This window comes from Carassius auratus, unplaced genomic scaffold (genome assembly GCF_003368295.1).
Source record: "Carassius auratus strain Wakin unplaced genomic scaffold, ASM336829v1 scaf_tig00008123, whole genome shotgun sequence".
NCBI lineage: Eukaryota > Metazoa > Chordata > Actinopteri > Cypriniformes > Cyprinidae > Carassius > Carassius auratus.
The window spans coordinates 118,502-141,432 of record NW_020523908.1 but is presented as its reverse complement, the minus strand read 5'-3'; the positions used below and the strand labels follow the sequence as shown (position 1 = coordinate 141,432).

General features: G+C 34.8%; 1 protein-coding gene and 1 pseudogene across 2 annotated transcripts in view; both read left to right on the top strand.

The window, feature by feature from the left end:
* Positions 1-2,212: 2,212 nt before the first annotated feature.
* Positions 2,213-13,054, top strand: LOC113071776 (NACHT, LRR and PYD domains-containing protein 3-like; annotated as a pseudogene).
* A 2,163-nt stretch (positions 13,055-15,217) lies between these two features.
* LOC113071775 (kelch-like protein 29) overlaps positions 15,218-22,931 on the top strand; it is a 99,802-nt gene continuing 92,088 nt past the window's right edge. The window contains exons 1-2 of one of the 2 annotated variants that reach the window (XM_026245078.1): positions 15,218-15,403; positions 18,107-18,178. The gene's annotated coding sequence lies outside the window, so the exon portion shown is untranslated. Of the gene's footprint in view, positions 15,404-15,425; positions 15,715-18,106; positions 18,179-22,931 lie in introns of those variants that run through there. The other variant, XM_026245079.1, reaches the window with a different exon arrangement.

The following is a 22,931-nucleotide window of genomic DNA, read 5'->3' as shown; positions in this document are numbered from 1 at the left end:
ATAGCTGTCACTTTAAGATCCAAATGACCATTACACGCATATTTTCATTCTCAACTCTTAACGTTCATTTATTACATGACAAATAAATGTACACATGAATAATCAACAAACGCAGCTCGTTGACACATTTTTGCATGTGTCTGACCGTTTAGTTATGCACCTTGAGCTAAAAGATGGCTTTACATGTCTATTCATTCATGTTCTGTTCCGTCTCTGAGTGCATATCTCTCCCTGAGGAGCAGCGCAAATAATAAATGGACTTGAAAATTTTAAACATAATTTCCAAGCAATGGCTTAAATAAAACAGCTAGTGAATAGTCATAGAGACGTGAACAGTTTAAAACGATTCGGTTCGATTTGGTGAACTGGTTCAAGAAGATCCAGTTACATCGATACATCGAGTGATTCGTTCACGAACCAGATAACACAAACTGCTTTGTTTAAAACTGTCTTACAACAGACACAGAAGAGAAGACAATGCTGAATAAAGTCTTAGTTTTTGCTATTTTTGGACCAAAATGTATTTTCGATGCTTCAGAAAATTCTAACGGACCCTCTGATGTCACATGGACTACTTTGATGATGTTTTTCTTACCTTTCTGGACATGGACAGTATACCGTACACACAGCTTCAATGGAGGGACTGAGAGCTCTCAGACTAAATCTAAAATATCTTAAACTGTGTTCCGAAGATAAACAGAGGTCTCACGGGTTTGGAACAACATGAGGGTGAGTTATTAATGACATAATTTTGATTATTGATTAAGGTGCCCAAAATGCCCTGGATAGTCTTTAAAAATGTCCTTAGAAAAACAATAGGGACCTGCTCTCCCAAGGAGCTTGGGCGCTAACTGCAATATAATAATTTGTAACTACGAATCAAAAAACAATTAAATGCCTTTTCTTCTGTTACAGTATATTTGAATAAATAAGGTTTTATCTATTTAACTTTTTTTAGAATTTAAAAGAAAACTTTTTCTCTTGATAAATGAGATACCTGATTGTAGTCCTTTGTGTCACCTGTTGTTGATTTCATGAAATAGTTTTGCATCTGATTGGTTTGTATTTACCGCCAAAACCTTGCGGTGGAGATACACTTGGTGGTAAGCAGGATTTTGACTCTACTGTATTACAACTGATATTCAGTCAAAATGCATTGTTCACCTCATGATAAAGAACATAAAATTAATCAAAATATGATAAATACCATGTGCAGAACATAAAATACAATATTTTTACCTATACCGTCTTTTCTATATTGAACCATATTTCATCTTGTTTTGTAGATATGGTGGCTGTCATAATATTTTTCTTTTGATCTCATGTTTATCAGTGAATATGGATCAACAGTGTTAGATACAAACAAAAAACTCAAATACTTATTATGAATATTTGAAAATCAAGCATCTAGCAGTGTTGTGGTTTTAAAATATAATAGGTGGTATTAATTAGATACAGGTTGGTATTTTTTAAGCTCAAATGAGGGAATCCAGTGCAGTACATTCTGTCACCCCTTATTGAAATGCAACTGACACCTTTCAATATCCACACAATTTAAATGTATCCATTGCTTGATTATAGTTCATGAACTGTAGTACTGAGCACCATTATCTGTTAATTTAATCATTTTATCAATACAAAGTATATAACACAATACACAAATTAAAAAAAAAATCATAATGTACTAATATAACCACTGATCACAATACAGTAGTTCTCTCTTTAATATTTGTCTGTATTGATCCATTAGTCCAAAAATTTGATTGTACCTAATAAATTATGTCCAAATACAAATTCATTCATTAGATATTTGCTGACATGATCAAAAAAGACTGTCGGTGCTTTCATGTTCTTACACATTTCATGATAATGGACAATAAAACAGGTGAAAGTACAATAAAGTAGTGTGAAAGTGAAGTATGTATTGTTTATTTTATGGTACTCTACATTCATTTTGATATATATATATATCTGATGAGCATCTGAAAGTTTGAACAAATTAGTAATAATTTGTTAGCTCATGATTATTTCTTTACTTAAATATTTAATAATTGCTTAGTCTTGAGTGTGTAATAAATGGCCCAACAGTGGCTTGACACTCCTGTGTTTCTTATGGTTACATTTTAACTAAACTGCTTATAAAAGGATGAAACTGTTTAAAGTCCATTTTGTGAACAAGAAAGTGGAACATCATGTAAGAAATGTGTTTGTGAATCAGATGAAATGCTGCTGTCTAGAGACTAACACAATGGTTTTAATAAGTTTGAGTCTGATGTTCAGTTAATTGCTGTTGGGAGAGAGGTAGGTTTGAAAGAAAATATTTTTTGATTCATATTCATGCACTTTTAAATCCATATTTGCTTGGTGATATGTATTTTTAAGAACTACTAGAATTTCAGTGCTTACAGTGACACTGTATTTTGTAGCAATACAGAAATATAACAGAAACCGAACTATTCTGTTATAATTTATCCCGGTAGATCCAGTTTCATGTTCAAGGACGTCTAAATTTGATAGTTTATTTATACTGTATATTCCTATAAACAAATGTAATGTCCAAGTCAGAATGGCAGCAGCTTTATTGATAATTTGTGAGTACAAACATGTTATAACTACTGTTTTGAAATGTTTAATTAGATGGTCACACTTTATTTTAGGGTCCAATTCACATTATTAACTAACAATTAACTATAACTTTTGCCTCAATTAACTCCTTATTTCATGCTCACTTATAGTTTATAAGGTAGTTGTTAAGTTTAGGGAATTGGGTAGGATTATGGATGTCATGCATTATATGTACTTTATAAGCACTAATAAACAGCCAATATGTAAATAATAGACATGCTAATAAGCAGCTAGTTATCAGTGTGAATTGGACCCTATACTAAAGTGTTACCAATTAGATTTTATCAAAATATTTTCAGAAAGCTGAGGAATGCCATGCCAGGGTGTCTTATACTATCTTTAAAAAAGTGGAATCATAAAATGTTTATTTTTATTTAGTGTTAATTGCTGTTTCACCAGTGTCAGTGGTTCATTATTACATACCTATTGGTTGGCAATTGTTTTCGCCAACTGAATGTAGGAGAAGTGGTGTACTGTTAAAGGAACTTCACACTGCACCAAAAGACACAGACATAGCAACGATTATATTCAGTGTATTCCTGCCTGTACAGATGAGTCTTCTGTCTCAACTAAGAAAGTCCTGAACATTGTTGGATCATTTTATGTAATATGGCTTTATTAAGTAGTGGTTAAAATTCTGTCACCACACAGGAAAGGACTATGTTATTTGATAAGAATTCATCAGGAATCAGAAAATAAAGATTATTTTTAAGTCTTTCTCTTTTTGATTATTCCTCTTCTATTCCTTCTTGGTTTTCCACAGCTCTGACTATAAAATGAGTCTCTGTGAAAAGAGAGAGGAGGAGGAGGATCTTCACACACATAAAGCAGAATCTCCAGAACCCAGCTGTGTGTCTATAAAGAGTGACAGATCGATGAGAAAACCCCCTCATCTCAGTGATGGAGCAGTGACCTCTGACCCTGAGTGAGTACAAACATGATAAACAAGAATGCTAACCAGTGGGAATATGTCCTGTGTATGCATTATGTATTAATTATGTTCATCCATATTATCGCTCCAACCTGTCCTCCAACCAATACGCTCGTATAGGTCATTTGTCCAAATCCCTGAAATACGACCCATCAGAGCGTATACTACAATTGCGCCCCTATCAGCAAAAGGTATTTTTCATATTAATGTTTTGTACTCTTTTATTTGCACTCTGATTTGCGGTTCGTTTAACTCAGTTGGTAGATTATTGCGTTATACCTTGATATGTAATCATACTATCATGGGTTTGAACCCAGAGAACGGACGTGCATGTAAAATGTATATGCTCAATAAATCATAATTAAGCATGATTAAGGGTGGGGTGTGGTGTGGTCATTCGAACGAATAAGCCACCTAGTAAAATATGTACGAATTACTGTGAGATCGGTGTAAAAAGTCCACACGTTGCATTTAAATAAACGTGCGTTTTGATTGGTAATGACGTAATACGTCATTTCATGACGACAGACGCAACGCGATACTGTCATTATTTTTATGCCCACTAGAGGCCGCTTAACTTTAAAACATGAATATAGGTCGTAATAAGGTGCTTGCACAAACGATCTATATGGCCATTTTTTGTTGGAGGACAGGCTCTATCTCTCCCTGAGACATCTGCAATTCATTATATAGCTACAGCGGGTAGGAAAATATTATCAGTCATGGTGTCAGAATGACCTTTTTTCTACTTGTAAAAAACATTCACACACTTAGAACCTGTAATTAATTATATTACATTACATGCATAATTGTAATATAGTGTTTTGAATTGTTTTGGGAAGAGCACATTCACAACAGAACTAACATTGTGATTGGTCTGTAGCTTAGTTTAAATTTACTTGTACATTTTTGACATTTTGTGTTGATGCAAGTTGTGATATTACTATATAATTTCATATGGATATAGAATATGTTTGAGTGAGTTAATGAACTTGATTTTCAAGTGATTTCAAGAAAAAATTATATTTTACCTTATACAATATTTTAGTATGGGACATAACTAGGAAAATGTATATTGATTACAAAAATGTTCATGATTTTTTTTTTTAGATATTTCCATAATTTTCTTTAGACTTTTCTCATATATCCAAGTTTTACAAGACTTTAGTAACCATGATTCATAATTTAAAACAATGATTCTTAAAGGTAATAAAATAAGAAATATGATGACACTTTATTTTTACCTGTATTGGCTTATTTTAAAGCTTGTTTTGTTTTATTTTACACGTTTAAGCCATCTTGTGGAGCCCTTAAAATATCATGAAGTAGGCCCTGTCCCCATTTAAGAAACAATGTAGACTTATATATATATATATATATATATATATATATATATATATATATATATATATATATATATATATATATATATATATAACATGGTTAGTGCATTGTTAAAATCGTAAGAGTTTTTCTTTTCATATTTTTGTAAACAGTATGTTAAGTGAAATCAGTACTTGCTACACATCTTAACTTTAAATATAAATGCTTCAGTTTAAATTCAAATGTTAATTTATTTATTTTGTTGAATTTGATAGCTCTTCATTCTAGACAGTTGTTGTGATGCTGCCTGCCCAGAAGTGGCACGCCTGTGTGAATGTGAGCACAAAGTTTGTTGTGCTGCAATATTTAAATTATTTTCTCTGTTTAAATATGTTCTCTTTTTTTATTTCTGTAGAGTAGAAAGATATTCTGTGATCAGATCAGTGATGTTCTACCTGGATCACTTTGTCTCCTATTGTCTGACCCTCATGGGGCTGGATAACACAGAAACAGCCTTGCAGTTAAACACCAACACAAAACCAGCATGAAGAACAAGTATGAGAGCTTATTTGACGGTATCATACGACAAGGGAATCAAACCCTCCTGAACAGGATCTACACACAGCTCTACATCATAGAGGGAGAGAGTGAAAGGGTGAATGAAGAACATGAGGTTTTACAGATGGAGAAAACAGCCAGAAAACAAGACACTCCAATCTACTGTAATGACATCTTTAAACCCTTATATGAACCAAAATGTGAGGAGAAAGACAAAATCAGGACAGTTCTTACCAAAGGGATCGCTGGAATTGGAAAAACTGTCTCTGTGCAGAAGTTCATTCTGGACTGGGCTGAGGAAAAAGCCAATCAGGATGTAGATTTCATGTTTGTGCTTCCATTTCGAGAGCTGAACTTGATTAAAAATCACCAGTACAGTCTTCACAGACTTCTGCTGGACTTTCATCCTGAACTTCAAAATCTGGACTCAAAGATTTATGAGGAGTGTAAAGCTGTGTTCATCTTTGATGGTCTGGATGAAAGCAGAATTAAACTGAAATTTTCCGATGAGGAGAAAGTTCTTGATGTGAATGAGTCTTCATCAGTGGGTGTGTTGATGTCAAACCTCATCAGAGGAGACCTGCTTCCCTCTGCTCTCATCTGGATCACCTCCAGACCAGCAGCAGCCAATCAGATCCCCTCAAAATACATCAACCGTGTGACAGAAATTCAGGGATTCAATGAGTCTCAGAAGGAGGAATATTTCAGGAAGAGAATCAGTGATGAGCATGAAGCCAGCAAAATCATCTCGCACATTAGAAGATCAAGAAGCCTCCACATCATGTGTCACATCCCCGTCTTCTGCTGGATCTCATCCACTGTGCTTCAGAACCTCCTGAAACAAGATGAGAGTGCAGAAATCCCTCAAACTCTGACTGAAATGTACATCCACTTCCTGCTGACTCAGATCAACATGAGGAATCAGAAGTATGATGAGAGAGATCCAGAGAAACTCCTGAAGTCCAACAGAGACTTGATTGTGAAACTTGCCAAACTGGCGTTCAATCAGCTGATGAAGGGCAATGTGATGTTCTATGAGGAGGACCTGATTGAGAGCGGCATAGACGCCACTGACGCCTCAGTGTATTCTGGGATGTGCACTGAGATCTTTAAGGAGGAATCTGTGATCCATCAGAGAAAAGTCTACTGCTTCATTCATCTGAGCTTTCAGGAGTTTTTAGCTGCATTCTTTGTTTTTTACTGCCATGTAGTCGAGAATGAGGAATCACTTAATATTTTTCTGAATGAAGAATGTAAAGTGTACAGTCAGAAGAACTGTCTGTGTGAGCTACTAAAAGCAGCGATTGAAAAATGCTTACAGAGTAAAAATGGACACTTTGATCTCTTCCTGCGGTTCCTGCTGGGCGTCTCACTGGAGTCCAATCAGAGACTCTTACAGAATCTACTGAAACACACAGTGAACAGCTCAGAGACCATCAAGAGAATCACAAAGTACATTAAAGACACAATCAGGAGTGATGATGTTTTTGATTATATGAAACAGGAACAGCTCACATATGAGAGGTGCATCAATCTGTTTCTCTGTCTCCTGGAAATGAAGGATCAGACTCTGTACAGAGAGATTCAGGAGTTTGTGAAATCAGAGAATCACTTAGAGAATGTTCTCTTACCATCTCACTACTCAACAATCGCCTACATTATTCAGATATCAGAGGAGATGGTTGATGAATTTGATCCGAGGAAATACAAGGCAGGAGAGTGTGGTATCAAGAGACTAATACCAGCTGTGGTGAACTGCAGAAAAGCTCTGTGAGTATTAATTTATGTGACCTGCAGATACAACTGAATCTGTCTATTTTGAGAAACATTAAAATTGTAATCCCTCCATCAAATCTTGACAGTCTTTTGCATGCATAATTTAAAGGGAAAGCAAAATCTGCTTGAAGAGAGCAAAGCTTTTTTTATTTTGTTCAGAATTGCTAAGTGACTCATACCAGACAATATGTTAGACTCACAAGAAGAGTCATTAGCAGTGTGCAGAGTTTTTATAACATTACGTTATGCAGAGACACATGTGACTGCATAGTCTAGAACAGCACAATGTTCGGACTTTAACACATCTGATTTATTACATACCAGCAAAAGTAATATAATCTTCTTTTAGTGTTCAGTAAACAGTATCTGTACTACTTTCTTCTTATTACTCATCCTCTGTGATGGACACATGTTTTTGTACACTGAATAGGTGTGGCTTGTGCTAATGTATTCATCCTTACATCATAAACCAATGATCCAGCTGTTTATAGATCCTTTATAATCCTGAAGTATGAGTATGTTAGTATGCTTTTAACACTATGTAGTACAGTCTCTATTTATTAAAAACCAAGACAGCTGATTTCTCATATGACTACTTCAACATAAAATGATAGACAGATAACATTAATCATGTAATCAAGCAGGAATGAAAAAATAAACCCGGCAACAACCTGATCAATAAAATTGAAGAAATCCAGAACACAAGAGTAGTGTCTGTTCAGCAAAAGACAAAGACAATGTTAAACTGTTAAGATGAATGATCAAGAATTTAATCATAAAGTACTTTATTGTGTTATGTACAAAAAAATAACTCACTTTTCCAATCTTAATCAGGAAATGTAATGAAAAGTGAGTTACAATCAGTTTAAATTGATCTGATGTCATTATGAACCTAAGGATCAGTTATAGTCCATTATTTGACACTGTTTGCTGAAATCTACAGTCACAGAAACTTTTATATTACAAAGCAACTGATTCTATACAAAAGTGCAGTAAATGTATGAATTAAATAAGAAAGCAGCAAATATAATAGTAATGCATTATAGTTAAATATAATGTGATCAATACTGTATGTGATCCTGTGTTACAGACTTGCTGACTGTTATCTCACTGCTCAGTGCTGTGAAAGTTTGTCTTCATCTCTACAATCATCAAAATCACTGAGAGAGCTGGATCTGAGTCACAATGACTTGCAGGATTCAGGAGTGAAGCTTCTCTCTAATGGACTGAAGACTTCACACTGTCAACTAAACATACTGAGGTAGGAAAACAGATAAAGGTTCACTTGATTTTGAAATTAAAGTTGCCCTCTGCCTGGCCCTGGTCTATTGGGTGTTTGTAATATTTCAGCACACCCCAGCATGACTTTGGTTTTCTATTTGCTCCAGCTTGTTGTTATAAAGAATGTTTTTAGTTTCTTAAAACCATCTTTTTTTAACTAATTAAAATATCGAAGTACTGAGGAGTGGACTTTTCTGCTATGTTATACATGTTTTGACTGCAGCACTCTCAGTGCTAATAGAGTCACAGAAACCTGTATGTCATTTGACTAATTAGCTTCTTTTTTCCATTCAATATTCATAGTTCACCTTCTGGTGAATAATATAATATTCGTCGTGTGATCAATATATTGTTGCAGAAAAGGTTAGTTTAACTCATTGTCTTCTTTTATCAACCATATTTCATTCTGTGTTATAGACTTGCTGACTGTAATCTATCTGATCAGTGCTGTGAAAGTTTGTCTGCATCTCTGCAATCATCAAGCTCCTCACTGAGAGAGCTGGACCTGAGTCGCAACAACATGCGGGATTCAGGTGTGGAGGTTCTGTCTGATGGATTGAAGAGTTCACACTGTCAACTCAACATACTGAGGTTTGTAGGAAATTTTTATTCTGAAAGTGAACCAGTCTTCATCAGTGATTTTTCACCCAAAAATTGCCATACATTAGGCTAACAGTCAGTGGAGTCCAAAAGTTTCAAGCTCCAAAAAGGACCAAAAGATAGTGGAAAATGCCAGTGGTTTAATCCAATTGTTCTATATGGAAACTATCACTTTATATTATGAATAGTGCCAAATTTAAGTGGTTTTTCACTCTTGGATCAAAACATTATAAAGGGTCATGACATGAGGAATCAATTGTCTTTGATCTTGTGACATACTGTATAGGAGAAGATTTTACTACAAAAAAAAAAAACTTAAATTTTATCCTCACGGTACGCAGAGCTTTTGTTGAAACCATGCTGCCTCCACAAACAACGCAATGACTACTTTACCTTTCAATTTTGAAATCCACTCAGTAGCAGTGAGCAGTGAGGTGACAAGGAGAGAAATTAAATGACTTTAGCCAATCATTTGTACATTTACTGACCATTCCTAAAAAAGACATAGCCCCAAACTGCACATTTATGATGGAATGGCAAAATGAAGTTGGAAATAATCATGTTTATCATTTATCATCATATTTAAGATGATAAAAATAGATATGTCATGACCTTTTAATTGTTTTTCAGTGTACAAGTGACGCAGACTGATTTGCTTGGCCATTGCATCATTTTCAGCATCTTGTACCATCTGCTTTACTGTCAGGTTAAAAAGAATTTACATTCCATTTTCACATGTTTTGACAGTCCTGCCAGCCACTCTGAACTAATTAAATAAACAGTTAATATCAGGAATTGCTTGTTTTGGAAAGATACATTAGGATAATTGTACTTTGTTTAGACTGTCAAGCTGTAATCTCACTGCTCAGTGCTGTGAAAGTTTGTCTTCATCTCTACAATCATCAAACTCACTGAGAGAGCTGGACCTGAGTAATAATGACCTACAAGATTCAGGAGTGAAGCTGCTCTCTTATTGGCTGAAGAATTCACACTGTCAGCTCAACATACTAAGGTAAAAAAAAACGTATAAGGCTCATGTGGTTATGAAATTTAATACGACCTCTGCTCTGCTCTGACCATGTGTCTGAATACTTGCTCTGAATTGTTATTGATAACACCTTTTGTTTATTTATTTATTTTAGTTTCTCTGAAAATATCGAAAGTTGTGAAGAGTGGAGATGAACAGAAATTGTTACTAATAAGGGCATAAAAGACTGTAGTTGATTTTTCCCCCCTCATATTGTTTTAGAATTTTGAATATTTAATGTCTTTGTTTAATTTTGGTGATGGGACAATGACACTATCTGTGACTCAAAAACCATAATATGATCCAAACCTCTGAGATCAGTTACTGAGAGCAGTTCATTTCCATCAACACTGTGACATTGATTAAAACACCAAATTCAGAGTTACTCCAGCTGAACTGAACCTGTAATGAGTGATCTGTGGAGAAAAAAAAAAGTGAATCTGTGGATCATATGATTAAAAGCAGAGTTACTGTGTGAATAATTTTAAGATGATCTCTGGTCCCAGATGATGTGATGTTGAGTGTTTGTCTATGTTTTTGTAGATTATCTGGCTGTATGGTGACAGAGGAAGGCTGTTGTTTTCTGGCTTCAGCTCTGAGTTCAAACCCCTCACACCTGAGAGAGCTGGATCTGAGCTACAATCACCCAGGACAATCATTAGTCAAGCTGCTTTCTGATCCAAACTACAGACTGGAGAAACTCAAGTATGTTTGGCAATGACAATCATCCTTTCTTGTGTGTGCTTTAAAGTCAACGATGACTCATATATAAATCAATCCCTGCATGCAGCACATATATACACTTAAGATGATCAACAGCTGCTTGTAACCCATAACAGTAGCATTTGAGAGACAAAACATATCTTCTAGCATTTACAAAGAGTCAAATTAAAAGCTTATTGTATCTCCATGTTTATCCTCAACCACTAGATAAGAAAAATATGAGCATGAACAACAGCATTTCTGAACTGCCATCTAGAGCAGGGATCCTCAAATCTGGACCTTAAGATCCACTTTCCTGCAGAGTTTAGCGCTAACCCTAATCAAACACACCTGAGCATGCTAATCAGTGTCAATCAATGTCTTTGGGATCATTCGAAAATTGCAGACAGGTGACTTTAATCAGGGTTGGAGCTAAACTCTGCAGTGCATTGGACCTCCAGGGTAAGATTTGAGGAAGGGGGATCTAGAGTATTAGGCTGCTTATCTAAAATAAATGGCTCCTAAATGTTTTTTATTCTGGATCTCTGCAGACGAAAGCATGAGATAAAGTGAATTTTTTATTGAATTTGTGTGTTTTGTTTTTAAGAAAGCAGTTGAATGGTCCTATTTTAACAATTTAGTGCATGTGCACTTAGGGGGCATCCGAATCCACTTTTGCGAGCAAATAAGTAGCCTAATTCTGATACATGCGATGACTATCCTTTATTATGACATGTAGTAATTTGTATATTCATGTAGCCTACACAATTTTAATATTCTATTGTTTATATTTAAAAATATTTCTGTGCTGCTACGCTTTGTGTAATAAGCAAAATGAATGCATGTTGTGGACCCAGCCAGAGGTGCATTTTCTACTATCATGCTCTTTAAATAATAAAAAATTGCACCTTTGATTTTAGACTTTAGAACAGGTTTGAGTTGGTCTATGGGGAAGTCTATTTTAATTTTCTCAAAATAGCAACACACCAACATGAACACACCTCTTTTTTAGATTAGCACACCCATGAGCGCACAAATGGGCACTGATGTTTTTTTTTTTTTTTTTTTAGTGTGGATCATGGAGGAGAGATCAGGATTACAAAAGGACTACGGAAATGTAGGTCATGCATATACAATTTTTTATCATATTGTTATATAACTATACTATTTTGCTATACCCCAACCCTACACCTACTGTACCACTAAAACTGAACCCTGGCAGAAACCTTTTGAAACATTAGGTTTTAATTAAATAATTTTTAAATGTTCTGAATTAAGTGGACTTTTACAATCTCTCTGTTTGTGTTCAGATGCATGTGATCTCACACTGGATTTAAACACAGCAAACACTCTTCTTGCTCTGTCTGAGAGGAATAGAAAAGTGACATGTGTGAGAGAGAAGCAGCCGTATCCTGATCATCCAGAGAGATTTGATGACTGTCTTCAGGTTCTGTGTAGAGAGAGTCTGACTGGACGCTGTTACTGGGAAGCTGAATGGAGTGGCGGGGGGTTTATATGTCAATGATATATAAAGAAATCAGCAAGAAAGGAAATGGCTATTTTAGGTTTATACGCAATGAAAAGTCCTGGAGTCTGAACTGTACTCCTGAAGTATTCATTGTCCATCACAGTAATATTGACAGTAACACATTTGTCTCTTCACATCAGTCTAAGAGAGTAGGAGTGTATCTGGACTGGCCGGCTGGCACTCTGTCCTTCTACAGCGTCTCTGACACACACACACTTACACACTTACACACATTCAACACCACATTCACTGAACCCCTCTATGCTGGATTTGGGTTTTTTTATTCTGGTAGTAGTTCTGTGTCTCTGTGTGAGATTAAACAGCCTCCAGTAAGAAACAACTGAGACAAAGTTGAGTGAAAGAAACACTCATATTATCCCTTTAACTCACAAAGATGTCAATTCTTGCTCTCTTCTGATCTTAATTTCACAAGACTTCAGTCTAAACTTTTGTCTATTACCATTTTATTTTATCATTTGTTATTTCACAGTTTCACACCGTTAACAGACATAAATCTATTTCCTTATCACTCTTTTGTATAATATAGCATATAAATTGTATTTTTATTGGTTTTGTATGTTTCCACATAACTTCACATCAAATAATGTATGGTACTGTGAGTGCAGTATATGTAAGCTCTGATTCAGTATATTTTGTTTGATATAATAATTCAATCATTCAAGAGATTTTTTTTATTAATATGATTTCCAAAGCAATTTATGATTATCCAAATATGTATTGTCATACACTCCTAATGTAAAGAAAAAGAAGAAAAAACACATTTCTTATTGCCTGTCACTCAATGTGTTACATACAGTTATTATAAACTTTGACATTACCTGATTTTATTAAATAAAATGTTTTCATATCTAGTGATATTGACAGTAAGAGGGACACAGCTGTAACCTAAAAGTATTTTTATTTTAATTTTTATTAACCTTGTTCTGCCAACAGTAATAGTATCACTTTAAAACTATTTGCACTAATAGTTGTGTATAATGCTTTTTTATAAATTATAAATTTTGACCAGTAATTGGATGGTTGTTGTTGTTTTTGGTATTTCAAGTTCAAATGAGTGTACAGTATGATTATCTCACCAACACAGGTCTCTTTCACCCCTTATTGAAATTTACTCTAATATAAGACACAATATTCACTAAATACCTGTTAATCACTGTTTTGTTCGTATCATAGTGAGTAATGTTCCAGTATTCTAATTGTTGCAGTTATAAGAACTAACATTTATGTTAATCTATCCAATTTTATATATATAATTATTTAGCAAATTTAGGCTACATGTTTGAATGTCTGTCTCTGTCACCCGCTTGTTGAAATGGATCTAGTGCTTCATTGTATGCGAGCGCTGCAGGTCTAAACACCAATATCTGTAATCTGTTGGTTTATATTGTGTATATTGTAGGACTATTCAAATCAAAATAACTTTATATATATATATATATATATATATATATATATATATATATATATATATATATATATATATATATATATAACTTACTGCTGAAATGGCGTTTAAATATTCGAAATGGGCCTTCGAAGTAAAACGGGGTTCATCCCTTTGTGTGTGTGTGCGCGCGCGCATAGTTCTTCTGCACGTGCAAATCACTACCAGCAGATGTCAGTCATGCAATGAATGTGAATCTGACACGTTGCCTTTAATTTAATAATAATCCAAAATTAATTTTTAATGTGTAATTTAAACTGACTTTAAATTAATACTGAAGATTCAAAATGTGTTGATGTTCTGTCAAATGCATGAGATTAACATGTTAACATGAACTAATCATCACTTGCTCTAGTAAAAAAAAAAAAAAAAATATATATATAAATATATATATATATATATATATATATATATATATATATATATATATATATATATATATATATATATATATATATTTTTTTTTTTTTTTTAGTTACAATTATTTTTATTTGGAGTAACAAAATATGGTTTTAGTACACTTAGTATCACTGGCTTGCATTAAACACTGAAATTGGACTATTAAGATTTTCAGAGGTGTAAAGTATTTGAGTAAATGTAATTAATTACTGTATTTGAGTATCTTTTTGCCTACTTTTGAGTTTTACTGAGTGTCAAAGATGTTAGCAATTTTTCCTCTCTACTTCAACTACATTTTTTAAAAAGTTATCTCTTCTCTTTACTCCGATACATTTGTAATGAGTGTTGCAGTTACACATTACATTTTGCACAGCGCCTTGCATTTTCTGCAGCAGTTTATTTCTGCTACAAAAGAATTGATGTTGTGTGTTTTGCCCTTACTCATCCAAACTTGTCAACAAGGCTATTTTACACGAATATGAGTTCCTTAGCAACAGCGATGAGGCCAAAACCAGCTCATCCAGTGCAAGAATGAGTTGACTTCTTTGTATTATTATCCTGTTATTGTAAACGTTTAATAAACAAATTTAACAAAAACAAATAAATAAAATACTTCTTTACTCCATGATTTTATTTATCCTTTTTTTGAGGTGCTCATGTTTATTTTTTATTTTTTCATTTTTTAATTAAATAAATCTGATTGCTCTCATCACAAATCAGCTCTTTCTTGTTTTCCACTGTCATGTCTCTTTGACTAGCATCTTTGAGCCTATATTCACTAGGAGTAAATAAGTATTGATAAAATCAGCAACTCTTAAGACTTTTGCAAAAACTGTTTTGAATTTAGTGACTTGTAATTTGTAATGGAGCAAATTTCACTGTAAGGTATTATTTTTTGCTGTTGAAACTCGACGCACCTGCATCTTCTCTCTTTCTCGACAGGTGGCGCAGTGTTCTTAGTAATAATGGAGTGTAGGGGCGGAGCAGAAAAAGACACACACACACACACACACACACACACCCCGCAGGCCGCCGGAGCGCGCTGACTCTCCAAACACACACTCACACGCTGAAGAGCCCAGCAGCATCATCCTCCTCCTCCTCCTCATCAGCGTGTGCACGAGCGCTCAGCATCCTCACTGACCGATTGTCACACAATGAACCGAACGCGCGCGGCTTCATCTGAAGGTAAGACAGCTGGAGTTCAGAGCAGCATCAGACTGACTTCACAACCCAGCGCTGCTGGAATTAACGTGTGATTCTCGATATCCCGGTATCTCGTGATTCTGCGCGTGTGCGGCTCACGAGGAGACACTAACGCAACAGTAGCAGCTGTGCCTTTATTTCTTCTCGAGACGCTGGAGATTGTGTAATACAGGTGCTCTGATCTATAGCAGCACGCTCTATCAGGACATAAGTGTTTCACGCTGCTTCTGTCCTCCTCAATTTGGGAAAAGAGTCACTGGAGACGCCAGTTTTCACTTTCTAAACAGATACAGGTGTGCACCCATCGAAACTGCTTTCATAAATGTTGCAATGAATATTTGATTCTGATGTGATGTTTCATGTTACTAGTAGGTTGTTACTGCAGGTCAACTGACAGATACTGTAATCCGCTGAATATTGCAATATTACGCTTTTAATGTGGTATGCAGAAAGTAAATCATATGTTAAATAGTTTAGTCGTGAGCAGGTGGTTTTGATGCATGTTTTGAAATGTCACTCAGCTGATGGTTTTTGGTTAACTGAGATTGTAATATGTTTGGTTAACAGTCATATACTCTATTTTTATTATTGACAAAGTACCTTATACGAGTAGGTAGATTGACAAATATTACAGGCACAACGTGATATAGATGCCCTTATCAAACATTTTGTTGTTTATTTTTTTATATTTACACATTTTATTGCTTAATTTGCATCTGCTTTGTATAAAAAGTATCTGCTAAATGCATAAATGTAAAGCCACAAGTTAATAAAATAGACAGCAAAATGAAATGCATTTAAAATGCACAAAAAAGACAAAAATGCAAGCAATATAATAAAATATTATCTGTTGTGTGTTTGAGGAGGATGGAGTCTCACTCGGTTTGTGATTTGTTATAGTTGTGTAGACAGTATAAGTGTGTTGCAGTATAATATACTTTTAATTAATCAATACATTTGCCTAACATCTTTATTTCTCTGTACTTGTAAAAGTGTTTGATTGGCACATTTAATGAGTGACAGGTCTGACTGTGTGAACGCTAGATGCATGTGATGCTTGTCAATCATTATTTAAATGTGCGTTAATTTAATGTATAGATTCATGATGATGTTGATTTGAAGAAGAGAGAGTCTCTCAGTGTTTCTCTCTGTTAAATCAATCCCTCACAAGCAATCAAGACAATAGTAATTATGTGTAGCAGTGCTGATCTGATTCATTATGCTGAAATCTATTAATTGATTCAGGTGATAAGCTCTGATTTACCTGGTTAGCTAATGTCTGTCAGGTGCTGTGATGAATTATTGATGCTTAATTCAGCATCGAGTGTTTGACTGTTCAGATTCTGATTGGCAGAAACGTGATCTTCATAGCATTTAGGTCATGCAGGTCATTTTATGTCTATTACGCTGTCAGGAAGTGTCCAAAATCATTCAAACGAAAAGTCGTCTTTGAGTATTTGCTGAGAAAATGTTTTTCAGACATTATACTCTACTACTAATTGCGACTTAATGAAGTTAAAGCTTGTTCATTTAACACTGTCAGTCACTCTTAAATGTAGAGTCAAAAGTCTAATTACTCAGATGAGTTTGAAATGTTTGCTTAGCCTGACGCAGCCTAATGTATTCAAGAGCAAATTTACATTTTCAATGAGGAGCTTACATATTTAGACATTTGTAAAATCACACAGATGGTTCAATTTGCTGCCAGACCTTCAGCTCCGTGGCGACTAGACGGGAGAAGAATGAGACGAGTTAAATGAAGATCTGTCTCGGAAAGGACATTAATTGAGCCCTGTCTTGATGTTGACTCTAGTCTTTAGGCTTGAGTAAGTGCTGGGGGTCTTCAGATCCAGCCCAGATTTCACTCAGAACGCAGAACAGAGACTTTACACTCATCTGAAGCCGGTCTGTGTTTAAACAGGGTTCAGATGAGACGAGTGACTCTAAGAAACCTTCGAGAACGTTTAAGGCATTTTTCACAAATAACTAGATATTACACAAATCACAAAAGTATTAAGTAAATCCTGTGTTTAGAACCATTAGGATTTTTTTATTATTATTGTTGTATCGTGATGTTATTTTCATTGCAATTATTGAAAATTTACCTCCGTTCTCATATACTGGAGAAAAAAAAGCTTTTTTAATTTTAATGAGAAGTAAATGTATTACTGCGCATTAATTTTTATTTACCCTATGTGTGTGACTTTATTTTATGTGTGTAAATAAAAATGACATTATTGATCAAGTACCTTTTGGTGGTATTCTTTTTAATTAATACTAAAACTTTTTCATTATTTAATTCTAATTTCCATTCATGTATTAACATGCATTTTTATTTGCATTATGAGAACTTCGAGGTAATTGTGGTGGAAATGCAGTTTTTAATTACTTTACAAATTCATTTATTTAACTGTTTTGATCTTTTCACTCATGGCTTCCATCATGAAGGTTTCACATGTTTTTATGCACCATTCTTCTCCTTTAACAACAACTTATGCTGCCATTCTTGAAATCATTTATGTCTACAGATCTGATTTATTGTCTTGGAGAGGCCATTAAAAACTGGTTCTTGTTGACTTGACTTTGAAAACCATGTTAAGTGTCCCTGTGTCCTCTGAGCAGCGCTCTGTAAAATCATCTGATTAATGACTTCTTTATCATGGCCGTTTCTCATTTCTTTAACAGGTGCCGTGTGATTTAGAGAAGAAAAGCACACGACTCTCCTGTATGATGTGCATCGATCAGAGACACTGTGTGGTGAGTGTAAAGGCTTTTGTATCAGTGATTTAATGATGAAGATTATTATGATTATGAACCAGACTGAGCAAGCAGTTTTTATAATTAATTTTCTGCACAGATCTCGTCCACACAGTTTGTTGTATTAAACCTGGAACATTCCTCTAATGTGTTTTATGGATGTGACTCGTCACTGGTGGTTCTGTGCTCTTTATGAGGATGATGGATGGGGGTCTTTGAGGATGAAGTTGTGGCTGAGATCTCACACTGTCTCAGAGGAGCCTGCTCCTTTGCCTCTTACATCCAGACGACTTAATTGACGCATATCAGGATGTGTAGATGGAGATCACAGGGAAAACCCAAGTTGCTTGTGTGTGGAAAAGCGTGAGATCTGTGATGTTAGCATTGGATTCGGAGAATTAATTTGTAACTACCAAATTAGGAAATCTAATACAGTGTTAATGCATGTTTTCACAGTGTAAGTTCATATTGTGCTAGTGGAGTCTGTTTATTCATCGAAATACAATGAATCAGTAGTTTATGTATTAAATAACCACAAAGGACCCTAATTTGCATAATCCAGTGAAAATAATGTGTTTATTCTCATTGGAAAAAGGCTGATATGTGCATGTGATGACATTTCTGCAAAATTATCCAAGGGTTGTTTTTTTGCATGTTTCGAGAGACAAATGTCTATTGAGTGGTGTTCAAAATGTGTTCGGTTCAATCTGGCAATTTTTTATTATGTTGGTTGTTTTACAGTACATATACTGGCAGTTTGGCTTTAAATGCTATTTAGCATTTTTAAATAATGTACCAGCTACACTTAACCTAATCAATAGCAATAACAAAAGAGAAACATGAAAGAGAAAAATGCACTAGATGAAACTCTTGCTGCTTCTATGTTTTTGGTCTCTTTTATCGTGAAACATGTTTTATTTCAGTGCTTCGCATTGCAAAAGCAATGTAACTGTACCAGGTGAGCTACTGAGCAAGTTTACTTTTGAATTAGTTAATATTGAATTAGTTATGTGATGCAAATATTTGCAAATCATGCATTTTAGATGAAAACATGGTATTGTGTATGAAAATAAGCCATTATTTATTTATCAATAACCTGCCGCTGAAATCATAATTTGTGTGAAAAAGAACAAACGTTGTTGATGTTTTAATGACACTAGAGTTAATTTCAGCTGGAAACTGCAGTGAATTGGATTGATATAGGCATGAGATTTGTAAAAATGTATAGTGTAACACTTTAGTATAGGGACCAAATCTGACTGTTAACTAGCTGATGATTACAATTCCTATGTTAAAATATTGTCTGTTTATTAGTACTTAAAAAGCACATTTTGCATGACCATATTCTACATCCCTAATCTTACCCGATACCTAAACTACACCCCTAAATATAAATAAGCAGCAAATTAGGAGTACATTCTGGCAAAAGTCCAAAACCTTAAAATAAAGTGTGACCAAAATGTATGTATATTCCCATATTTTCAGTGAGCTTCTCTCGAGTGAAATCTGAGCGTTTTTTGAGATTTGAACCCAGTATCTTTGAGTTACCAGGCCAAGGTTATAAATCACTGTGCTAAAAACACTCCATTCATATGCTAATTGTGATACTATCTCATTAATTAGGTGTAAATTGTAAAATTAATTAATTCTGATATCCAGTTTCTGTTTTATTTCTTTTCTATTATGAGGTTGTTGATCCAAAATCAAACCTCTTTTCACTCAAATCGTAACATTTCCTGCAATCATCTCACTGGTTTTGTTGTGAACTGGGTTTGATTATCTAATGTCTTTATCAGTATTCAGTGGGCGTTTCATGTTGTCTCAGTTTTTAAAGAGCTTGTACGTTGACTGGGGTCTAAGAAAGTAAATCTCCTGTTTAACCTCCAGTAACCTCGTTCATCTCCTGAGATGGCCAGTATTTTTTGATATGCTTAAATCACACCTGCGTGCAAGCTGTGCTTTTACATTCAGAAAACAGGAATCACCATGAAGTGGATGTTTCTTTCAGATTAGATGGGTCTTATCCAGCTCCTGGAAATCTTTCAAGCTGAGTTTCAGGCCTAAAAAAAAAAAAAAACCCGCCTGTAATTTTCAAGCGAACCTACGGAGCTTGATTATCTGGTTCTGCTGTTTCATTGGAATTGAAACTGAACTCTGATTACTGTATTTACAAAGTAAACGGCTCCACTTAGTAAAGCAGTCATTTATTTATTAGATGATACATTTTTATGGTCATAGAAGTTTTATTTTGTTCGAGAATTGTTAAAAATAAGCTAGGTTGCAAGGCAGCAAAAGGTTGCATTTGCATCAAACATGGTTGCTCTCCTGAAAAATAGCTAGTCATTCTAGGTCAGTGTCTCAGATGCTTGTCTATTATAATATGTGTAATCAGTGTGAATAAAGGAATATAGTTGCACCCTGTTCACTTCAAGGAGCTGCCGGCTAAAGGTTAATTGCTTTTGCTAATGTTATTGAAGCAACCTTCTAGAAATGGGTCGTGTGCGCTCCTTATAAGATGGCCTTTGTGGAAGGAGTTTCTAACTTTATTCTTCAGAAGATTGAATAGAAAGTACCTCGCTCAAGGTGCCTGTGAATTCACTGTTGTTAAAGGAACCGTTCATGCAGAAATACAAAATTCTGTCATTTACTCACCATCATGGTGTTTCAAACCTGTTTGCATTTTTATTTATTTAAAGCAAAATTACTCTGTCTGAAGCTTTTAAACTAAAAAAGGAAAAAGATGCAGAAGTATCAGAAACCTTTTATGTGAGAAAACAAAGATATAGGGCACAAACATGCATTTGCATCGTATTTGAACTTCTTTGAGTATATTTCGCTGGAGAAAGAAAGTTTTAGAACGAACAACGATGACAGAATAATTTTTGATTCATGTATTCCCTTATTTCAAGGCAGACTTTGCACTACAGTATGTTGTTTCTAGTGTTGTCTCTTGAACCCATTCAGAGGTTGCTGACAGTGTCTGGACTTCAGTGTGCATGGCTGCAGCGTTGCGTTAAATAGGCCAGTTGTGAATGAAAATCAATGGTGATGCTTGCGCTTTTGTTTACTCCTCTGAAAACGAAGGACTTACGTTTGCTTGCAGAAGCCAATTTACTTCCAGATCTTGTGCAGCTTGCGGATTAATTTAATTTGTCTGAATATTTGACCACAACAGAGACCAGACCACTCAGCCTGATGTTTAATAAGTGAAATAAACAAATGCTGTGATCCACTGATATCCATATTTTGATGAATCTTTGTTTACTCTAGAAGTGCATGATGTAATTGAGAAGGAAATAAAATAAGTGACTTGAATAAACCAGTAAAAAAAGTATTTTTCTGGCCTGGTGCATCGTGTGAAGGACACACTTTTTTTTTCATCCATCAAAAACATGACTCATATTTCCTAGTGAGTAAACTTCATTTGAAACCAAAGCTAGAATGGTTTGTTTGCTGTGAGTAATTGTGTAAATGTGTTTATTTGGAAGCAGAATGTAGCCACCGTAGAGAATATTACAGTTAGGTTTTGTATTGTTCGTTATTTGAGCCTTTATGTGAAAGGTTAATCTCTGAGCCAATATTTGATTCTGTCATGTGTCAGTCTGTTAGGTTACATTGTTGCATCTATATTTTGACATTAATAGATAAACACCTTTGACCAATAAATAAATTATTTCCCTTTTTTTCATGGCATTAATTTTCTGATTATGCAAAAATGCTAGATTAATTTCATGCAAAAAATAGTTTAACTTTTGATAATGCTTTCATAATAAATGCACTATTTTTTTTATTTTTTACTTAAAATTGTCATGTTTAACTCAATGTTACTTCCTGTATCATTGTAATTATTTGTGCAATTTAATAGCAATTTCTTGAGTGCATATTGTTTCAAAAATACAAAAAAAAATATTTATTTTTTACTATAGAAACATGAGATTTAATTAAATGTGCCTTAAATACCTGCATGTTTTACATTTCTTTACACTTTTTGCTCATTCGAGTTCTTGTATGTAAACAGAGGCGTATCTAAATTGAGTCTTCAGTGTCACACAGATTCTGATGCGGTTGCAAAGCACATCTGTGCTTATGGTCATCCATCTGGACCACTGCTTCACGTGTGCGAGTCATGCATATGCATGCTTGTATGGCAGATTCAGTGTTCTGCGTGGGAACCCATGCAGACGCATCCATAACGTTCATGTCATGATGCAACTGCTATGAATATAGTCTTGGTTAAAGAGTGCTTTTAGGTCTTGCACAACATGAGTGAATTTTGATTTGACCGTTTCATGTCATATTTCACACCTGTGCCAGGATAAGATGTTTAATTAAGTGCAAGGGATTTTTTTATTTATTCCAGAACAGCATTCATTGTGTACCAGTTGTCGGTGGTGAAAGGGTTACAGCAGTGAGCGTGAAGTGCCCTGTCAGTGAACTGGGCTCATAACCTGTCGGTGCGCTGCACTCTGTCTGACCTCTCCGCGAGTCGAGGCCGCTAATCATGCATGAAGCAACATGAATTCCTCATGAAATATTTAAAACAGTTTGGGAAATGGGCTCCCTGTTTAAGTGCTTGAAAGCGTTCTCACTCGGTCTCGCTGCTTTTGACATGGTGGAATGAGAGATTGTTTTTAAAAGCACTTGTGTTTATTTGAGGCTTGGTGTTTAGAGTTAAAATCTTCTATTTCCAGCTTTTTGGTTGGGGACCATCAAACTTAAAGCTGTATGTAAAGCAGGAATTCAAAAACATTTC